The sequence below is a fragment of the Marmota monax genome, unplaced genomic scaffold (assembly GCF_021218885.2).
Source record: "Marmota monax isolate L192 unplaced genomic scaffold, Marmota_monax_Labrador192_F-V1.1 WCK01_AAM20220418_F8-fsc00109, whole genome shotgun sequence".
In the NCBI taxonomy this organism is placed as follows: Eukaryota; Metazoa; Chordata; class Mammalia; order Rodentia; family Sciuridae; genus Marmota; species Marmota monax.
Window position 1 is genome coordinate 6,194,298 of NW_026695229.1, and position 21,315 is coordinate 6,215,612.

Sequence of the window (21,315 nt, forward strand, 5' to 3'; positions counted from 1 at the left end):
CCTAGGGATAATACAAGATGCTACAGGAATTAATGGCATATGAAAAAAACGAAACCTTGAGCAGTTTATTTAAGACACTTAGTCATGAAGGTGTTATAGTCAGTCTTAGATTACATTTGTAAAATCCACACCAACAGAATGTTTTTTGGCTAAAATAAGTCAACTAGAATCCACTTGAAATTCTAAAATTATTTCTGACTCTCTGGTTTTGTTCTGGCAGGATATTGACAATCACTCCCTTATTCTCAGCTTTGCATATACATTCTAGAAGAAAAACCTTTCCCAGCAGACACCTATTGCCTGCAGCATGACCACAGCAGGATGGAAAAACCTTAAGTTCCACTCTCCTGACTGTGGTAGGGAAGGCAGGGGAGAAGGTAGTCAGACACAGGTGTTGAATAAACCAGTCCAGAGTGTGGTGTTCTTCATCTTCACCCCCCACTGCCTTTCACCTCAGACCCTATGCCGAGGCCACTCTCTATGGCTGCTGTCCCAAATATCCCTCGTGCTTTCACACAGCCATATCTTTGGATGCTCTTTAACTCCTCTTGTGGTTTTCTAATCATACATCCTTAATTAACCCAACTACCAGCTTTCATGCAGCCCCAAGTCTCAGCCCACTTCCCATATGGGGCATTCTTTGACTCTCCCACCTCAGGTCTCAGGAGGACAGTGCTTCCTTGTTCAGTCCTTCCCATCACAATGGTCTTTCCCATCACAATGTCAGATTGTCTTGTGTCTTCCTCATAAGACTTTGAACTCCTCAGGAAAAGAGATTACATCTAATTCATCTTGGCATCTCTAGTTCCTGGAAACCTACTCATAATAGGTTGTTACCATGCCAAGAAATGTTCTGAAATAAAACCAGGTGGTTTGCCTTCAGAGCCTGATGTTGACCAGTTTTGTTTGTAGGTGATTGTGAATAAATCCTGGAAGAATGTCGATCACGTAAATCAGATACTCAAAGTGGTCACCACACACACATACACACACACACACACACACACACATGCACTTTCATTTAGGAAACATTGGTTGAATAGTATGTAGTAGAAATAGAAGCCACTACAAGGACACAAAGATGATTGATACAACCTGTCAGATTGTGGAAGAAGATATTATAATGAAGTAAATACCCTAATCAAAGAATGAGCAAAATGCTACAGGATACAAAGGGGAGATTGCCAAGGGCCTGAGATAGGATGTCACAGAGGATGTGCTGCTAGACTTGGTCTTGACAGAGGATGAGATGCTTTTCAGGGTGGAAAGGGGAGTTCTAGGCAGAAGGAACAGCATATAGAAGGGTACTGAGGCATCCCACAAACACCTAACGTACCATTTAAAACTGTGTGACTTGAGCTCATGGTGTGTACAGACAGGTGATAGCAGCTGGGCTGGGCTTACTGCAGTCACACACAGTCAGCATGGATCCACTATTCCTTACACATAAAAGCTAATGTTGGCTCCTGGGTCTTACACTGCAACTTAATGAATGAAACGATTCCCCGCTCCTACAGAATTACACAAGTCTTTAAATTTCTATGCAGGAGGGTAAGTGAGAACCAAACTGTCCCACTTTCTGTGTTTACTGACTAATCTACAAAGGATATTCAGTGAGAAATCATTGAAGTTGCAAAAATATCCCTTAATGTGCTGTTTGAATGCTAAATTTATTTCAACAGCTAATGTTGCATCAAACTCTTACACATGACTTTTTTGAATGTCTGTAACAAGTTTGAAACATTTATTTTTGCTGATTAAAACATGCTCAATCTTAGAAAATTTAAAGTTCCTATCAGAATTTTTAAATAAGAAGAGAAAACTAAGAGAAATACATATTAAGTGTAGATGCAAACTAAAATAAATTTAAAAAGAGACTTCCACATTGATGGATCTATCTCCTCTTCGTTATTATTACTGTAATTAGAAGCTATTTTCACCCAGGGAACACTCTTCTTGATTTTCAGGTCTGTTTACTTTCCTGGATGGATATAATGAGCACTTATAAGATTATAGTTATACAGAGAAGTTAAACAGAAACAGCAGCAAGTAAAGAGGCTAGGCTTCTATATTTGGAATACTCCTGTAGAGAGTATATTTAAACCTTCAAATAAAACAAGGAACTCCTAAACAAGAATTTTCAGAAATATCAAGTGAACTGAGTCAATATTAAACTATGGCCTGAGGCCATGGTGCTTATGAGCTTCCCCCTCACTCTCTTGGCCTCTGTCTTCAAGCCTCATGCATGTACTGTCAGCCCATGCCAATCTATCCACAGAATGAGATGAGACTGACAAGGCCTAGTTCATGGTGCTTATATTCTAATGTGAAAAAAAGACCCCCCCCCACAAAAAAAAATGAACAATAGAATTTCAGTGGTAGATAAGTAATCAGAAAGAAATAGCACACTGTTAAATGAGATTTACATGACTGAGAGAGGCTTCCTCAGATAGCAGTGGTCCCACGAGGCATTTCTGAATTGCTGTCTCCTGAACTGAGAAACCAGACTTGGAAAGAACTGGTTAATTCTGCTTTTTGGACAGAGGACACAGCTGGTGTGAAGGTCTGAGGGTTATGAGCTTGGCACGTTGAAACAAGCAGAAAGATCATCGTGGCTAGAAAACTAGGGCTGGCAGTGGGGAACAAAATGAAGTTGGAGAAGTGCAGGAAACAACCCACTGTAAGCCATGGAGAGGGCTTGGGATTTCATTCTAAGGGTAAAGAGAAGCCATTGCAGTGTTTTTAGTAGGGAAACATCATATTCTAATTAAAATTTTATAAAATCCTTCCCACTACTCTGTGTGAGGTGGATTATTAAAAAAAAAACAACAACAACAACATTGGAAGCAGTTGATTTATGCTTGTGGCTCTGAGGAAGCAGCACATGGCACATTAACTCAAAAGCAACCAGAAAAGCTGGCTAGAATGACCTTTAAAAAAAAAAAAAAAGCATTTGTGATGACATCAGACAACGCATCAAGTCCCAGAAGGAAAGGAGTTTCAAGCAAGCCCTCTGCCACTGTTCCCATTGAGAGGAATAAGAGGGTAGGCAGAAAGATGCTGACAAATGAAGAGGGTTTTTGCAGGCTCACAATGCTGAAGAGACAAAATTGGAAGTTCTAGATTCTCCAAGAGACAAGTACCCAGCAAGGCCCCAGGTTCTCAGCTGGACCCCTGGCTGACTATGGTGTAGGATCAGAGCAAATCTGTCATGGAAAACTTCAAGACAACTTACACAGCTTAGTCAGGCCCTGAATGATTAAAATTATCTGATCCCAGTGACAACAGAGATAGATCCATGCACAGCTCATTACTGGAGTGATCAGAGATAGATTTTAAATATGGTTTTATATATTTTTAATCATAAGTTAAACATAAAAAATTAAAAGATAATTTTAAAATGCCCAACTCCCTTGAAAATTAAGTTAAACAAAAATTCCTTTAAAAATCTATGGGTCTTGGAGGAACTTTGATTGGACAAAGGGGAGAGAGGGAACAGGGGGCGTGGAAAAATAGTGGAATGAGATGGACATCATTACCCTAGGTACATGTATGACTCCACATGTATTGCAACCCTACATCATGTACAACCAGAGAAATGAAAAGTTGTGCTCCATTTGTGTACAATGAATCAAAATGCATTCTGCTATCACGTATAACTAATTAGAACAAATTAAAAAAACCTATGAGTCAAAAAAGAAATCATGACAAAACTAGAAAATATTTTGAAGAAAATAATAATGAATATATTACATATCTAAATTTGTGGGTTGAAGCTAAATTAAAAAAGAAGAAAGACTTAAAATCAGTGACCTGAGTTTCCAGATGAATAAGCTATAGAATTAACAGAAAATCAAACAGAAAGAAAGGAGAGGGAAATCTATTGCAATAATAGTAAAGATAAATGCAGAAAAATCAATGAATTAGAAACATTCATAATAGTGAGAATTGACAAAGCTAAAAAATAATCTTACATATATCAAAAAGATAATAAGATAATATTATGAACATATTTATGCTAATAAATTTGAAAATCCCAATGAAATGGAAAGTCCCCAGAAAAACACATCATGCTAAACTGACACAAAAGTAGTAATGCTGAATAGTCCTGTGTTATAAAAGAAATTGAATATGTAATTTAAAAACTTTCCAAAAAGAAATCCCTAAGCCCAAATATTTTCACTGTTGAATTTTCTCAAACATTTAATGAGGAAATAAAAATAATCTTATGTAAATTCCTCCAGAGAAAGAAACTTGTTTTTGAAACCAACAAAACTTTGATACCAAAATCTGAAAACATCAAGGAAAGTAAATTGGAGTCCAAAAATCTTTCATGAAAATCAATGCAAATATTCTAAATAAAATATTAACATATTGAATTCAGCAACATAAAAAACTAATATTTCACCAAATTGTGTTTATTCTAAGAATGGAAGATTAACTGAAAAATTCAACCCATATAGCAGTCTCCAGTGTACCTGTCACTGGGTACTTGATAAACTACAGAAATGTATTGCTCAGAATTATGGAAGCTAGAATGTTTGGGATCAAACACTGGCTGTTTGCTGTCCAGTGAGAGCTATTCTCTCTGTTTCCAAGATGGTGCCTTGCTGCCCTGTTCTCAGATGGTGGAAGGCTGAAGGGCAAAAGATCTTGCATGCTGTCCAAAGTCTCTTTTATAAGGACAGTAATCCATTGCCATCATGACTTAATCACTGCCTAAAAGGCCCCACTTCTTGGTACCATTACCTTGGAGTTTATGTTCCAACTGTGAATTTTGGAGTAATGAATCTAACAAAAAAATGAGGAAGATCTACTGAGCACTATTACATTTGCTAAGAGAAATTTAAAACAGCATAAATAAAAAGATAAATGTTTAAGTCTTAGAAAACTCAATGTCATTAAGTTGTTGATTCTTCCCCAAATTGATCTGTGGATTCAGCAAAATACCAATCAATTTCCTAAGAGATTTTTGGGTTTGTTTTTGCTTTGTTTTGTAGTGCTGGGTGTTGAATCCAGGCTCTCATCATGCCAGGCAAGTGCTCTACCACTGATCTATGTGCCCTATCCCCTAGGAGGTATCTTTAATGTAACTTTAAAAGCTGCTTCTAAATTTATGTAGAAATACAAAAGGCAAAGAATGGGTAAGAAAAAAAAGCAGAAGAATTTACAACAAATAAATATAAAATTACAGGAATTAAAATGGTGTGTCATTGGCACAGAACAAATTGCTGATTAAGTAGAATCCAGAAATAAATGCACACACATCTCATCATTGTTTTATGACAATGAAGATATTATAATGTATTAAGAATGACCTGTTCAGCAGGGCACAGTGGCACACACCTGTAATCTCAGTGGCTCGGGAGACTGAGGCAGGAGGATCGCAAGTTCAACTCCAGTGTCAGTAAAATCAAGGCACTAAGCAACTCAGTGAGACCCTATCTCTAAATAAAATATAAGATAGGGCTGGGGATGTGGCTCAGTGGTTGAGTCCCCCTGAGTTCAAACCCTGATACCAAAAACAAACAAACAACAGCAAAAAAAAAAAAAAAACCTTGAAAAAAAAACTATTCTGAATCAATTATAAATCTAGATATGAAAGCATAAAAACAGAGCTTCTAATTAATAAGAAAACATATGGGTATGCCTTCATGACCTTAGGGAAACAAAAAAAAATTCTTAAATAGAACATAGAAAACATAGAAAGCATTAAGTAAAACATAAAATTTGATTAATTGGATGACAATAAAATTATGAACCTTTGTTCATCCAAACTCTACATTTAGAACAAACTCTAGAGTAGATGAAGATATTGAGATAAAAATAGAGGTCAAAGAACACACATATCACCCCCCAAAAAAAATCAAAGAGAAAAGGACAGAAACCAACAGAAAAATAGACCAAAGACTTGGCAGGCACCTCACAAAGGAGTATGTCCAAATGCCAATGACCATGTGAAAAGGGCTCAAGTGAACATTAAAAGTGCCTGGGAATACCCAAAGCATCCCCACCAAAATAGCTGAAAAGAAGAGTCACAATAACTAACACTGGTGAAGTGTTACGCACATGAGGCTCAGCTGACAGGAAGGAAGGAAGAAGAGAGGACATCGGTTGGGGGCAATTTCAGAAGCCAGGTGGGAGATCATGAACCTTGGATCAGGCTGGTAGCAGCAAATATGGAGACAAGTGCGTGTACATATAATTAGTTCCGGTACCTCCATTTTGGCTCCCAACTTATCTCCCTACAGTGCACTTAAAATAAGGCTCCAGCATATAAGAGGAACTTTGCACAGAGCGTGTAGCTCAAGGGCTGCCTCTAGTGCTTGTGCTGGCTGTGAGATGATAAAGTATTTCCCTGCAATTACCAAACCACTGCCCTGACAACCTGCAAGGTCAAATATAAGCGTAACTTCATAAGGGTAAGACTTGGCCCTAAACCTGTAGAGCATACTTCTAGAGGCCAAGCTGCTCATCAGAGTTATATACCAGTAGATTCCTTGCCAGAGTTATCACATTTAACCATCCCAACAACATCATGAGTAAATCAGGCAGGGAAATTGCCAAAATTTGATTTACAAAGCAGAACAAGCCGGTCAGGTTAGGCTGAAAGTCCCATCCCCTAGAGACAAATATAAGAACCTGGCCAAGGGTCTTGCTCTCCAGGATATTAGGAGAATTGCTAAATGATTGCTATAATCAACCAGGCCTAAAGAGTTTTAACCAAACAATGATTGATTTAAAGTAGATTGTTAACTTCAGTCCTGATGGGTTAGACATTGAGACATAATTTAATCATAAATTAGATTGCACTTTTGACCCTTGACAAAGTAAACATTGTTTATGTCTGTAACACTAATACACACAAAAATAATGCTTATGGAAGAAAAGCGTTCTCTGAAGTACACAGCTAGTATTGGCAGTAAGTGTGTAATAAACCCTAACCAATAGCACTATTTCTCTAAAATGGTAGTTTTTAAAAAATGGATTTAAGTTCCCCAACATAGATGTTTTATCAGCTTTTCCACCATTGCAACCAAAAGACCTGACAAGAACAATTTTAAGGAGAAAAAGTTTATTGGGAGGCTCACAGTCTCAGAAGTCTCAGTCCATAGACAGCTGGTTCCATTCCCTGGGGCTTGAAGTGAGGCAGAACATTATGGGGGAAGAGTGTGGTGGAGAAAAGCAGCTAGGACACAGCATTCGAAGCAGAGAGAGAGCTCCACTCTTTAGGGACAAACTGTACATCCCAAAGGCATGCCCCTAATGACTCACCTTCTCCATAGCTAAACCATAATAATAACCATACTTTAGTACAAAATCAGTTCTTTCATTGATAAAAACAGCTGCTGACTTCTTTTATAAAAAGCACCCATGAATAGAACACCAACATAACTAAGGGACATAAATTCATTTTACATGGAGTGGGAGACCCAAATTATGTGCCTCTTGTCCCACAGTGATTCCTGAGGTTCATGCACTGAACCCAGGGAACATAATTTGATGTTCACTAGCTAAATGATTTCTTGTACTTGCCTGTTAGCATCATTTTTCAACATCTAAGGAAGATAGAAGTAAAGAGTTTGAGAGCAGCAGTAAAACCCAGTGTCTAGTCAAAGAATCTATGACAACCATTCCTAATTTTTTGTGGAGGAATAGAGTGAACTAGGTGCACTCTATTGAACTTAACTCATTCATTCATAGGTCAGTGATAGGTGGCAGCCAGCTTATGTGGTTGAGAGGAGCAAGCCCTGCATATCTCTTCCCAACTCCACATTTACTGAAATCAGCCATGGTGGGAATATTGACACCGTAAAAATTGGCAAACACTACAAATCAGAGCTAGAACTGGGTGTCTAGTTTATCAATTGAAGTAAGTTCAATTAAAGCCCAGTATTAGAAGTGACATCCCTTAGGGATGATACCAAAAATCAAAGGTGGAACTAGAGTCAGGGGGGGAGCAGAACTATGTGGATTTCCAAGCATGAAGACAAAGAAAACCAGATACAAGTAGAGCCAAAGGAGGATCTAGGAACAAGGAAAGCAAGGAAGAATCAGGAATGGTGGTGCAGGTGGGAGGAAGAGAAGGCAACACCTTTCAGAAATGGTATGTTTCTGTCTTTAGCATAAAGAGCCAATGGGGACTAAATCACAGAAATAGCCAAATCCTGTGGATTCTCCTTCCTTACTCATTCAACAGAAATTCCATTTCAGCTGGGTTTAGCTCTGACTGCTTTTCCATCTTTTGGGGGGCCCTACTAGCAAGTCCTATCTCTGTCTCCATCGTATTTGTTTTGCAAGGGGAAATGACTATGTTACAGTGACAAATCTCAAGTCATGTCAGGCTTTACTCTATTTCACTTTTGCATATTTTTAATGCTATGTGTTACAAGCCTAGAAAAAAAAGTTAATAGAATATGAATAAGAACAAATAGAAATAGCAGTCCTTCCAAGGTTAAAACATTAAGAAAAATCAATAGTGCTCTTGTCATACCATAAATTACTTTTAAATTGCAATTTTGTAACAACTGAATTAGTATATTTAGGTTATTGAGTTCATGTATTACAAATTACCACTATAGTAATACCATGATTAATTAGCTAATCTCTCACATTTGGGGAAATTGGGTATTTTAAAAAATTTAATACACAGAGTGAGGGCATAAGAAGTTATTATTTATCCTATAAAAGTTTTGGCAAACTTAGAGGCGATTAATTGCACCCATCCTTGACTAGAATATTATTTTTAAAGAATGCATTAATAGGTATAACTTAGTGTATTTGTAAGTGAGAAATAACAGAAGTAATACCGTATAAGTAGTACAGTGATTTACAGAGTGATTAAAAGGGAATGTTATGCAGATAATGTGGAAGAGCAGATGGCAAATCCATAGTGATGGAGTTAACAATAAGCTTTCAAACCTAGCTAATATAACCAAGAGAATATGTGAGAAAGACAGTCGGGGCAACTGAAATCTCACTTACGCAGACCTTCTTAGAGTACTACCTGTTTCTGAATTTGAACCTCATGCTTGGCATCCCAAAATTCAGATTTTTCAGTACCAGGCATGATTAATTCTTACAAATTATGTTGTAATTAACTGAAACTAATTTATAAAGGTAATTAGAAGTACCAGAAGTTGGGAACAAAAAGACAAATATGTTATGATCTCACCATTAAGAAATCCTTAAGAAGTTTTTAAAAGTTTGATTTCATAGTGTAATTTGAGAAAAGAGGGTTACCAGATTGAACCTCTGAAACTATGAGCTAACATAAACTTTTCCTTCTTGTAGGGTCTTTTGATCACAACAACAACAACAAAAGAGCTGACTAAAAAAGATTATTGATAGATATCTGCTTAATTTTGCAGCCTCAATTCTATAGGGTAATACCATAATCAGTTTTAAGTTTTTTTCCAATAACTGCATTTAGTTAAGCTCAAAGGTCTCTGAATGATGTCTTAGACACATACCATCACCTTCTGGTCACTTTTAGTTATAAATAACCCAATCAAGTCTCATTTTATATTCAATGTAAATCTCTTTTCTGTCTGAAATTAGCTTTCCTCACTATGACCAAAGTGACCGACAAAAGCAATTTAAAGAAGGAAAAGTTTATTTTGGCTCTGAGTTTCAGAGGATTCATTCATGGCCAACTGAATCTAAGGCAGAAACATCATGGTAGAAGGGCATGATGGAGGAAAGCTGCTCAGGTCATGGCAGCCAGGAAACAGAGAAAGGGGCCAAGAAGATAAATCCTCTGGGGTATGTCCCAAGTGACCTATATTTCCAGCTAGGTCCTATCTCCCAGTAGTCCATTCAGTCATAAATGGATTAATTCACTGAAGAAGTCGGAGCCCTCCTGATCCAATCACTTCCCCAAAACCTCATTAGTGAACATTGTTATATTAGGGACACATAAGACTTTGGGGAACATTCCAGATCCAAACCATAACATCCCTACTATAGACCAGGATTATGATTTGAGACTCTTGGAGAGGCAAGAGGACATTCTCCATTTTTTTTTCTCCTTTGGGGTTGTGAAGGGAATGAGGGATCCACCTCACTTTTTCTCTGTAAGAATAATAACTGTTGCTGTTAACAACAGTTAATAACTAACTGTTATTGGGTCTGTTATTGGTTCTGTCCAATAACAGTTAGTTGAAAGAGAAAAAGTGAGTCAGAGATTTTCTCACTTAATAGGCTGCCTTATGGTACAGAGAACAGTAGGGTAGCTGGCCCTATTACTGATCTATCTGTTTAGATATGGGCCCTTTAGATATTGAGCACAATCAGGAAACAGAGAGAGCTCTACTCACAAGGGACAAAGCATAATCCCCAAAGTAACAACACCCCAACAACCTACTTCCTCTAGCCATACTTCCTACTAATTAAAAAAAAAATTTAAGTAAGATTAAGTAAAGTTTATACATAAAATAAATGTCAAACATCTTGCATACCCAATAGAAGAACTTAGGATAGATCAAGGGTCTCTTGATATCAGAAGAAGAATCAGAGAGATAGTACCCAGCCTGCAAGATATATTTTGGTATTTTTCATATGAACTCTGTTTTTGATTTGCAGCTGTTTTTTCCATTGTCTGTGTTAATGATAATTTATTTTCTTCTGGTATCTTTGTCCAGTTGATATTAAAGATATCTTAACATCAGAAAATTATTTGGGTAGCTGTCTGTTTTATAAACTTTTATTGGACAATTGATCTGTCCCAAGAAGTTTTAAGAAAATTTACATGTAAGGTAATCTGGGGATAAGGTATTTGATTATTAATTCAATATTTAATGAATCTCAATTTATTCAGGATTTTCCATCTCCTCTTGAATCTATTTAAAATATTTTATTTTTCAGAAAGTATGTATTTTCTATTTATTTTTAAATTTTTTATAATACTATACCCAAAACATATGCTATACTTCCAAATATATACCAACAACCATGCTTTTTATATTTATGATATATCTCTTTTTAATCTGATGCTTTGGTTTATGATTATAATATATAAAAAATAATTCTGAAAAAAGTCCCTGAAAGTCTGTGGATAGAAAACTCCCCACATTTTTGCATATTTGAAATATCTTGTGTGTTGGAAGGCTGATACAGGAGGATCTCAAGTTCAAAGCCAGCCACAGCAAAAGTGAGGTGCTAAGCAACTCAGTGAGACCCTGTCTCTAAATAAAATACAAAATAGAGCTGGAGATGTGGCTCAGTGGTCATGTGCCTCTGAGTTTAATCCCTGGTACACCCCACCCAAAGAAATAAAGAAAATATCTTTATTTTTAATTTACTCTTGAATGAGAGTGTAGTGGGCATAAACTGAACACACTGAAGTTTATAACTGACCACCAATATCAGTTTCCCACATTGTGATCTATATAACATTAGTCAACCACGATACCGACAAACACACACACTCACACACACACACACACACACACACACACACACACACGAGCAAAGGGGAGTGTCACCTGTCAAATATGGAAACACTGAATAATATCTCACAGATTCACTATGCATATTTGCATAATTAAAATCTTTAGTCACCTAATAGTAAAGAAATCTGATTCACCTTACTTTACTTAGCACTTATCAATGTTACAAAGAAACCAGCTTTGGAGATTCTATAATACACTGAATTAAACACTGTCAACAAACAACTGCATGTTTGTTCTAGAGGTATCTTCATTTGCTGTTTACCCTAATTTGGACTATTGTGTTAGGTTTCTATCACTACATAACAAATTACTGCAAATTTAGCACTGGCTGCCATTTATTATCTCACAGTGCTGTAGGTCAGAGTCTGAGTTCTCAGGATCTCAGGGCTGAAATCAAGGGATTGACCAACCAGTGTTTTCCTCCAGGGGCTTGTCCAGTGAAGGGATTGTTTCCGAGATCATTCACATTGCTGGCAGAATTGAGATTCTTTCTGGTTATTGGCCTGAGGCTGTTCTGTGGTCCTTGCCAGTTGGCCCTCTCAGTCATCAAAGTCAGCACAGGGTGGAAAAATCTCCCTTGCATAGACTTCCTCTCACACTCTCTCTAACTTCAGAAAGGGCTAGGTCTTTTCATAAAAGGGCTTATCTAATTAAGTCAGGCCCATCCAGATAATCTTCCTTCTGCTTGCTCAGTAACCTAATTATGGTGTGGCATTCAACACATTCACCCTTGCCTACACTCAACAAGAGGGGGTTATACCAGGTATGTACACTAGGGGCAGGAGTCTTGAGGGCTTTCTCCAAATTCTCTCACATTTATTATCCTGCAGTGCCAGCCTGTGTAGGTAGCCACACCCACACCCAAATGAAGAGCTTTTCTTTGCTTTATTTTAGAGCAGTCCATCACTATACTATAATCCTTAGCTATTTCTACTGAAATAATACCTGTTGTGTCCTGGGCACTGAGTGTACCGTGTAGAAAGCATAAAGGAGTAGATTTTAGCTCACCACAATCTTGGACTGTGTGCTACTCCTGCAGTAGCAATACTGATGTGGAACTACCTCAGCAAGGAGCCATTCCTTCATTTATCAACATGTTCAATATGCATGCAATTTTCTGTGCACAAAGAGCTTTACTAAATACAAATACCACATGTACATCTTCATGATCCCAGGAAAATCAGTATAAGGAGAACTATGCAGGGGATACTAAAGCAGTAAAAGAATAGCTGTTCCTGTCAGAAAGGGCTCCACAAAAGAAGTTTAATTTGAATGATTTTTTTGAAGGATGAATTGGGAGTTTAGAAGGGCAAAGAAGCTGAGAAAGAACAACATCTAGATAACTAGGAAGTTTGTGAAAATGTGTGAAAAAAATGAGGTCTTCAGAGAATCACTGAAATAAATAAAACCAAAAGGTAGGCAGGAACCAGACATATCATTAGGAAATACAGATTTTATTCTGTAGGTAATAAAAAATTAGAGGAAGCCATAACATCAGAGAACAGAATGATCAAATTTGTATTTCAGAGACAATTTTATCGGTGACTGTAAGAAAAAAGCTGAACACAGGGGACCAGTTAGGAAGATTCTGAGACAGTGGTGACCTAATCACAGCTTTTCATTTGCTTTTATTCACTAGGAGAAAAAGAAACATAAACTTTCCATGTATTACAATTTTGGCAGAGCAGTGTTCACCATGCAAAGTAGTAAGATTCTCTGAAGTTACAAGGTTCTTCTCTCAGCAGGATGGTTTCTGGCACTGTCTTCCCAGGAGAGAGTGAAACTACATCCTACTTAGAGGGACAGGTCTTCCCTTACATCCCGACTCCAATGGCACAGCTTCATATTATAAAACCATGTTATGTTGTTATTCAGAGAGACAAAAAATGCTCCTGATTCAATTACTAGTTGTACTAATGGAGTTGTCTGTCTATTATCCTTAACATTCAGCAGGACTATTTTTTGAGAGTCATCTTTAAATTCAATAAATAGTGCTACCTGAATTGAAAGTCAAATAGATTGTAAGGTTCTAAGGAAGGGTAGCTGCAATTTGCATGCTCCATTTGCTTCTTTCCTGCTCTATCTGCTCCTTGGAGAACACTTACACAGGAAGCTCCAAGCCCAGTCCTTTTAACTTTCATTAGTAGCAAATAATAGTGCTGGCTGAATGGTACCACACAGCCGCTCATGAACAGAAATGATGTTTTATTTTCACCTCTTATATCTGGCTTTGAGAGAGGCAAAATTAGATGCCACTCAAACTGCATTTCAAGACCTATGTCACATAACAATGTCAAGAGACACAAATTACAAGAATTTAAAGATCTTAATTGACTTTATTTTCAATTCTAGAATTGAGCAACATTTCATTCCATCAAATTGAATGTGTTCCAATGAGTCAAGCAAAAGAAGTTGGTTTTATAGACAGAGAAGGGCTGAAACGGACAGAAACAAAGAACAAAAAGCAAATGGGTCATTTAGAAGTTACATTCCATGTAAAGTGGGGACAGAGAGACAGAATACTAGAAAATTGACTAATTAACATTCAGTTACTTCAGGTTACTTTTTTTGTAAATATTTAAAGCAGAAGGAATTTGTCAAGCAAATTGAAACTGGCCTGTTTGGGAATTTTGACTGTTATCTCTTTCCTGATTTTTTTTTTTGAAAGGTCTGAAAACTTAGTTTCAGTTTGACTTCAAGGATGAGGTGACTCCACTTTTATTTTTAGCCCAGTCCATTGGGGCTCAGTGAAGGAGCTTAGTCTAAAACAATGGCCTCTTCTAATTTTTATCTAACAACTGGGACCACTTTTACTCCACACTATGAGGCATTTAATCTTGGCTTCTAATTAGTATTAGTGCCCTCAGCCTCAATCTACTCAACATTATCCAAACCAAATCAACTATTCTTATGATTTTTTAAAAAAATTCTTACCCTTTCCTAACTTTCAGAAGTTTATTCGTGGACATAAATGTATTGCTATACTTCTACTCTCTGAGACTAGAGTCATCCTTTCTCATACCCCTACCTAAGGGGCTAAAAGAATATTTTCCAAGTCATGGTTTTTTTTTGTTTTTTTTTTCCAAGTCATGTTTAACATTTGAAATTTGAAAATTTCCACAACCATCTTCTTGTTTTTGATTATGCTATCATCTTCACAATGATGTCCCTTTTGTCTTAGCTACATTGTTGGGTTCCATTCTTTACTCTGCAACAGCCAGAAAAGACCTTTCTACCTATGGCACTGTCTTCATTGTATTCCATCAAACATAGAATCAGATCAAATTAGGGAAAATTTTAAAGCACACTGTCATATAAAAGGTTCAGATTGCAATATGGGAGCTTCAATTGGCCACCAGTTCCCTTACTGCAGTTACAGCATCACTTATAAAGCAATAAAGAAGAAAATATTTTGACTTTTTTAATGATTACTGGTATGTATTTTTAATTTTGAGAGCAAACAGAGCTTTTTAAGCTGATTTGTCTAGAGACAATTGGTTTAATTTCTCTGAATCATGCTGACAAGGATATAAAGCTTTTCTTTTGTGTTTATGATCAGAGACAGCATTTCAGAGAACTCAGGAAGACCTAAGTTCTAGTTTTATGGTTATGAGCCATTGACCTTGGGGCATATCTAAACTGTGGCCTCTGTTTTTATTTTTCTTCAACAAAATTCAGGACCTACAGTTCTTCCAGATTATCAAGGTCTATATATATGACTGATAATTTCCTTTACCTCCCTGATCTCACTTACCTTCATTTCCATTCACCATCATCTGTCCATTTCAGTATTTATCCCTAGATCTCTCCCAAATGTCACAAACTTTCCAGTTCTTCCCCTACAATCTAAGCCCTGATTTCCATCACTCTGTTCCTTGCTTGCTTTGGGGCATTCATTCATTCAGTCTTCGCATCATTCTTTGCTATCAGTCCTCCAACATACCTCACCCTTAGGAATTCACACTTATAAATCTCTGACTTCTTCTTCTCCCACACAGCTTTCACTGACATTTATCCTTGTCCACAAATTTGCCACCCATTTCTCCTTGCCTACCAGGCTTTTTCCCCATTTCTCACTTGTCTTACCTGATCCACCTCCTCCAGGCCTGACCCGTCTATGAACCACCTTCTCAACACACACACACACACACAAACACACACACACACACACACACACACAGTGATGTCTCCAAAATACATATCTGACTATGTTATTTGCATGATTCAGATTCTTGAATTGTTCCCAGATGCCTTTGGTATTAGTTCACGCTCTGACCAGGAGGCTCTTCATGATCTGGAGTCTACATATCTATTCAGTTTCATCTCACAATTCGCCACTATGACCTAGACCTAGTAAACCTCCCATAGTTCCCATAGGGCCCCATGCACTGTATGTAAGCTTCTTCCCTTTTCCCATGGCACCCTTCTGCCTGGAATGTTTCCTCCACCCCTTTTTCACCCCACAGATGCTTACTCATCTGTTAAGGTTTGGAAAGTTAAGGTTCTAGAAAGTCATCCACCTGTTCATCAGACTCCTTCCCTCCACCAGTACCACCTCTCTTCTCTCTAACTAGGCCCTTCAGGTAGTTACTCTGCATTTATTTCACTAAATTCAATTTATGGAAATTCTGTAAGACCTACCTCAGATCCTTTTTAAAGCAAGATGGAATAAGATAGATCATTTTAGTCCCATATCTAGGAACAGCGGTCCTAATACCTCTCTGGGAAAACTGAAGTCTATGCAAATTAATATTTCTCAACAACAGTGATTTTTGTCCCCAGGAGGACATTAAGCAATGTCTGGAAACATTTTTGGTTGTCATATCTAGGGAGGTATTACTAACTTCCAGTGAGTAGAGATCCAGTCCCATCCATAGCCATTAATAAGAATGCAACACAGAGGGCTGGGATGTAGCTCAGTGGTAGATGACCACTTGCCTGGCATGTGACAGGCCCTAGTTTCAACCCCAGTACCACAAAAAGAAAAAAAAAAGAATGCAAAGCAACAAACTATTGTCTGCATGTACCAAATGCCCCTAATGCTCAGGCTATTTCTGGAAGGCAGTGCTCACTTCTGGACTTCAGTGAGTTCAGCTCCTGTTGCATATGTGTAGGTGTGTGTGTAACTAGAAGGAAATCAGAGCAAGAAACCAATCCCAAAAGGCAGTCCTGTTCCCTGTGACTGAGGTCCTGCCCCTTCTGATTTCAGGAGCCTCCTTCTTCCACAGACTTAGTGCTTTGGAGCTGCCAGGGGCCTGGTTCCAGTGAGTGGAATCATCATTGGCTTTCATTTACCCCATGAAGGGAACTGGGGACCCTCAAGGGGCCCCTTCCAACAGAAAAAAAAATCCCACATGATGAGGAACAGGGAAATGTGCATTACCAATGGGTGTGTCTCCTGATGGTCTGTAGTTTCCTCACAGATTCTGACCTCAGAACAAGAGACACGGATTAGACCAAAGCCATTGCCTTTGACGTTGTTAAAGTCAGTTGATACACAAAAAGACACACTTTGAAAGAGGTTATATATTGTCTTGACCAGTATATTACGAACACACAGTAACATGGGGAGAAACAAAAATATATATTGTTCAAATGATCTTATAAAAGACTCCTTTGCAATGCCAACTTTATCTGTGAGAGAACACAGGAAAATATGGTGATCTGCATCAACTTGGTAGCAGTCAATCAGCAAGAGCCATCAGATTCAGGCAGATCTGTGAAAACAAATACAATAGGGCCAATGTCACTCCTCAGCAAGTCCCCACTCCCTCCCTGCCTCCAACTCCTTAGTCCCCCTTGAAGCTGGGTGTGATCACAAATACCCTGTGCAAGAGCCAACAGAAATGAAACCATTTATATATTTGACTTCTTGAACATTTCCTCATCTAGAAAGAGAACAATTAGAAGAAGAATCAGATGAATTTACTGGAGAACAACAAAGGAAGTACTACAAATCTGATAGGATTCCCTTTCTTTTGATGAAGGTCTGGTTCTGTATGGAGAATGTTGTGAAAGAAGTAGTAACGGTGTATCAACAGAAACACCAACAAATCTGAATTTTGATTATGTTGTAAGTGAACATTCAGGTATTTGGTTGGATCAGAATTTACTTTCAGATCAATTCAGTGTAGAATTTGAAGTTTCACCTCTCAATTCAAAATATTTTATTGATGGACAGGAACTCTCAAGAAAGATGATGAGGTATACAACTCACCATGTTATGAGGCAGGAGGTTTGATGCAAATTGATTTGAAGAAGATCCTGAAACTTCTTTAGCTGACTACTGGAAATAAACTTTATGCAACCAAACAAATCCTTCCCTTCTACCATTCTGCACCAGATGTTGGGCTCTTCGTGAGAACTGGTTTCCTGAAGAGAAAAGGGACAGTAAAGGGGAAATCCCTGAGATAGCCCAATATAAGCAAAAGAAAACTCAAAACAAACAGAAGAGGGCTCTATCTTCTCGTCTAGGAAAACTAAAAAACAAAAAAACAAAACAAACAAAACAAAAAAAAAACCTATAGTGAGTAATTACAAAGAATCCTGTGTTCAGAGAAATAATGATAGGATCACATGTGCCTCCCAACCACAAGAAAGTGAAGGCTACTCTCAGCCCTCACTTCCTTCTTTTCCCCCCATTGTTTTTATTGGTGAATTATAGTTGTACATGATGATGGGATTTGTTGTTACATATTCGTACATGCACACAATATAACAATATAATATGACCAATGTCACTCCTCAGCAAGTCCCCACTCCCTCCCTGCCTCCAACCAACCCCTTAGTCCATTGATTTTCATGAGCTCTGCCCCCATCGTTTTTTTCCTTTTTCCTTTTCAGCTTTCACATATGAGAAAAAACATACAACCCTTGACCTTTCAAATTTATCTTATTTGAGTTAACATGATATTCTTTGGTTCCATCCATTTTCCTACAAATGACACAATCTTATTTTTCTTTATGGCTGAATAAAACTCCACTGTGTTTTTTATCTTAATCTCTATTCACATTCTCTTTATCCATCCATTCATTGATGGACACCTAGGCTGGTTGCATAGTTTGGCATTGTGAATTATGCTGCTATAAATGTGGTTATGTCTGTATCATTAATTCTTTAGGGTAAATACTGAGGAGTGGTATAGCTGGGTCATATGATGGTTCCATGCCTACTCTTTTGAGAAACCTCCATACTGATTTTTATAGTTGTTGCACTAATTTACAATCCCAACAACATGTAAAAGTGTTCCTTTTCCTCAACATCCTCTCGAGCATTTATTATTATTTATATTCTTGATGACTGCCATTCAGACTGGTCTGAGATGAAATCTCAGTGTGGTTTTGATTTGTATTTCTCCGATTGCTAATGATGTTGAACATTTTTCATATATTTGTTGGCTATTTGTATTTCTTCTTTTGAGAAATGTCTAATTCATTTGCCTATTTATTAATAAATAAAATTATTTTTGATGTCAAATATTTTGAGTTCTTCTGATATTCTAGGTATTAATTCTCTGTCAGAAGAGTAGGGAGCAAGAATTTTCTCCCATTCTGTAGTTCTCTCTTCATGTTCCTAATTGTTTCCTTTTCTATGCAGAAGCTTTTTAATTTGATGCAATCCCATTTATTAACTCTTGGCATCATTTTCTGAGATTTAGTGATCCTATTGAGAAAGTTGTTGCCTGTGCATTAAGTGGGAGCATTAACCCTACATTTTCTTCTAGGAGTTGTGTAGTTTCTGGTCTAATTCCTAGTCTTTGATCCATTTTAAGTTGATTTTTGTGCAGAGTGAGAGTTAAGGGTCTAGTTCCATTCTTTTGCATATGGATAACCAGTTTTTCCAGCACCATTTGTTTAAGAAAAAAAAAAAAACTGTCTTTCTCCAATGTATGTTTTTGTCACCTTTGTCAAGGGACAAATGACTATATCTGGTGAGTTTATTTCTGTGTCTCTCTTTCCATACCATTGGTCTATGTGTCTGTTTTTATGCCAATACCATGCAATTCTTGTTACTATAGCTCTGTAGTACAATTTGAAGTCAGATATTGTGATGCCACCAAAATTGCTTTTTTGGCTTAGAAATGCTTTGGCTATTCTACATCTTTTATTCTTCTAAATTCTTTTTTTTTCCTAGTTCTGTGAAGAATGTCATTGATATTCTGATGGAGATAGCACTGAAGCTGTATATAGGGTGACCCTTTTAACAGTATTAATTCACCCTATCTATCAACATAGGAGGTCTTTCCAACTTCTGAGTTCTTCCTCAATTTTTTTCTTCATTGTTCTATAGTTTTCAATCTAGAAGTCTTCCATCTCCTTGATCAGATCTATTCCTAGGTATTTTATTTTTCTTTGAGGTTACTATGAGTGGTTTGTTTTCTTAATTTCTTTCTCAGCAAATTCATTGTTGGTATATGAGAACGTTATTGATTTTGTATGTTGATTTTATAACCTGCTACTTTGCCAAATTTGTTTGTTAGTTCTAGCAGTCTTTTGGTAGAGTTTTTCGGACTTCTAAGTAAAAGATCTTATCATCTGCAAACAGTAATAATTCGACTTCTTCCTTTCCTATTTTCCTCCCTTTTATTTCCTTCTCTTGCCTAATTCCTTTGGATAGAATTCTAGCACTATATTAAATAGGAGAGGTAAGAGTGAGCATCCTTGTCCACATACCTACTTCTGCCCGGTATGTAACAGCCAATATAAATGATTGTATTAATTTATTTCAATTAGTTGATCTGTCCACAAAAATAGAAACATGGATAGATAGAGATAGAGCTATTATTATATAACTCTAAAAACTTGGAAAACATGTAATTTATTTTCTTTTGCATAATATTAAGGAAGACAATGTCTTAGTCCATATGTATTTCTTCTCTTTAACATAATTAATCTTGGGAAAGGGAATAATGAATATCTATTTTTATAAGAAAAAAATTGCTTTATATTTGGGTTTTAAAGTAATTTGAATTAGATATGTATACCTCATCATTTACCCCTATATCTCAGATCTTAGATAATTTTCCACTTCTTTTGAATGAAAAGTAGCTGACTTTTTAAAAATTTAAGCAGGACATTCACATGTAACTTGTTTGGTAAGTTTTGTGTAAAGAGAAAACATCTGTGTGAAAATTTCATTTTAAAATTTAGGTTCTCTTAAAATTTCCAATTCTTAGTTTCTATGCTTTTTCAGAGTATCTTAAAATACTCTTTCAATATTAAAAAATAAGTCAGCAGTTATATTGGTGATAAGTAAAAATATACTTATTCTCCAACCTTTTCATGTATTTAGGTAAGAGAAAGGTGGTAATGATAATGTCAATAGCTTACATTTACCCATAAGGAAAAGATCTTGAAGTCTCCTAATAAAATGTGGAATTGTTTTGGGAATCTAACCTGGTAAACCAGGCCCTTGTCAACATATGATTTTTAGAATTTAGTGGAATAATCTGTTATTTCCCCTAAATTGAAAACAATTCTAAGACATTTTGAAGTACCTTCTTGGAATTATAGATGATGTACAATGAGGACACAGGTATTTATGCAGTGACTATGCTATTACACAACATTCAATTCTATGCAAATGGAGTCTCATTCTTCATGCTATGGATACTAAAGTTGTGTTGATTGTCTAATTTGGGGGCTTAGTACACATATTTATCAATTTACAAACAACTTATTAAATGTTTTAAAAATAAACTATTAAACAGAGGTCTGAAAAATACTGTTACAGATATCAGATATTGGCTATTTAGGTCAAAGAAGAAGATTTGTATTTGCTCTAAGGAATATTTTCCTGATAATGATATTATTTGATATTAAAATGGGAAAACTGTGCTTCCCCCCCCCCCTGGTTACACAG

The 21,315-nt window shown here is 36.8% G+C and overlaps 1 protein-coding gene and 1 pseudogene across 7 annotated transcripts in view; both read left to right on the plus strand.

Annotated features, from left to right (window-relative positions):
- Hecw1 (HECT, C2 and WW domain containing E3 ubiquitin protein ligase 1) overlaps positions 1-21,315 on the plus strand; it is a 417,595-nt gene that overhangs the window by 257,429 nt on the left and 138,851 nt on the right. The gene's annotated exons all lie outside the window — the stretch shown is intronic.
- Positions 6,874-18,117, plus strand: LOC124088298 (E3 ubiquitin-protein ligase Mdm2-like; annotated as a pseudogene).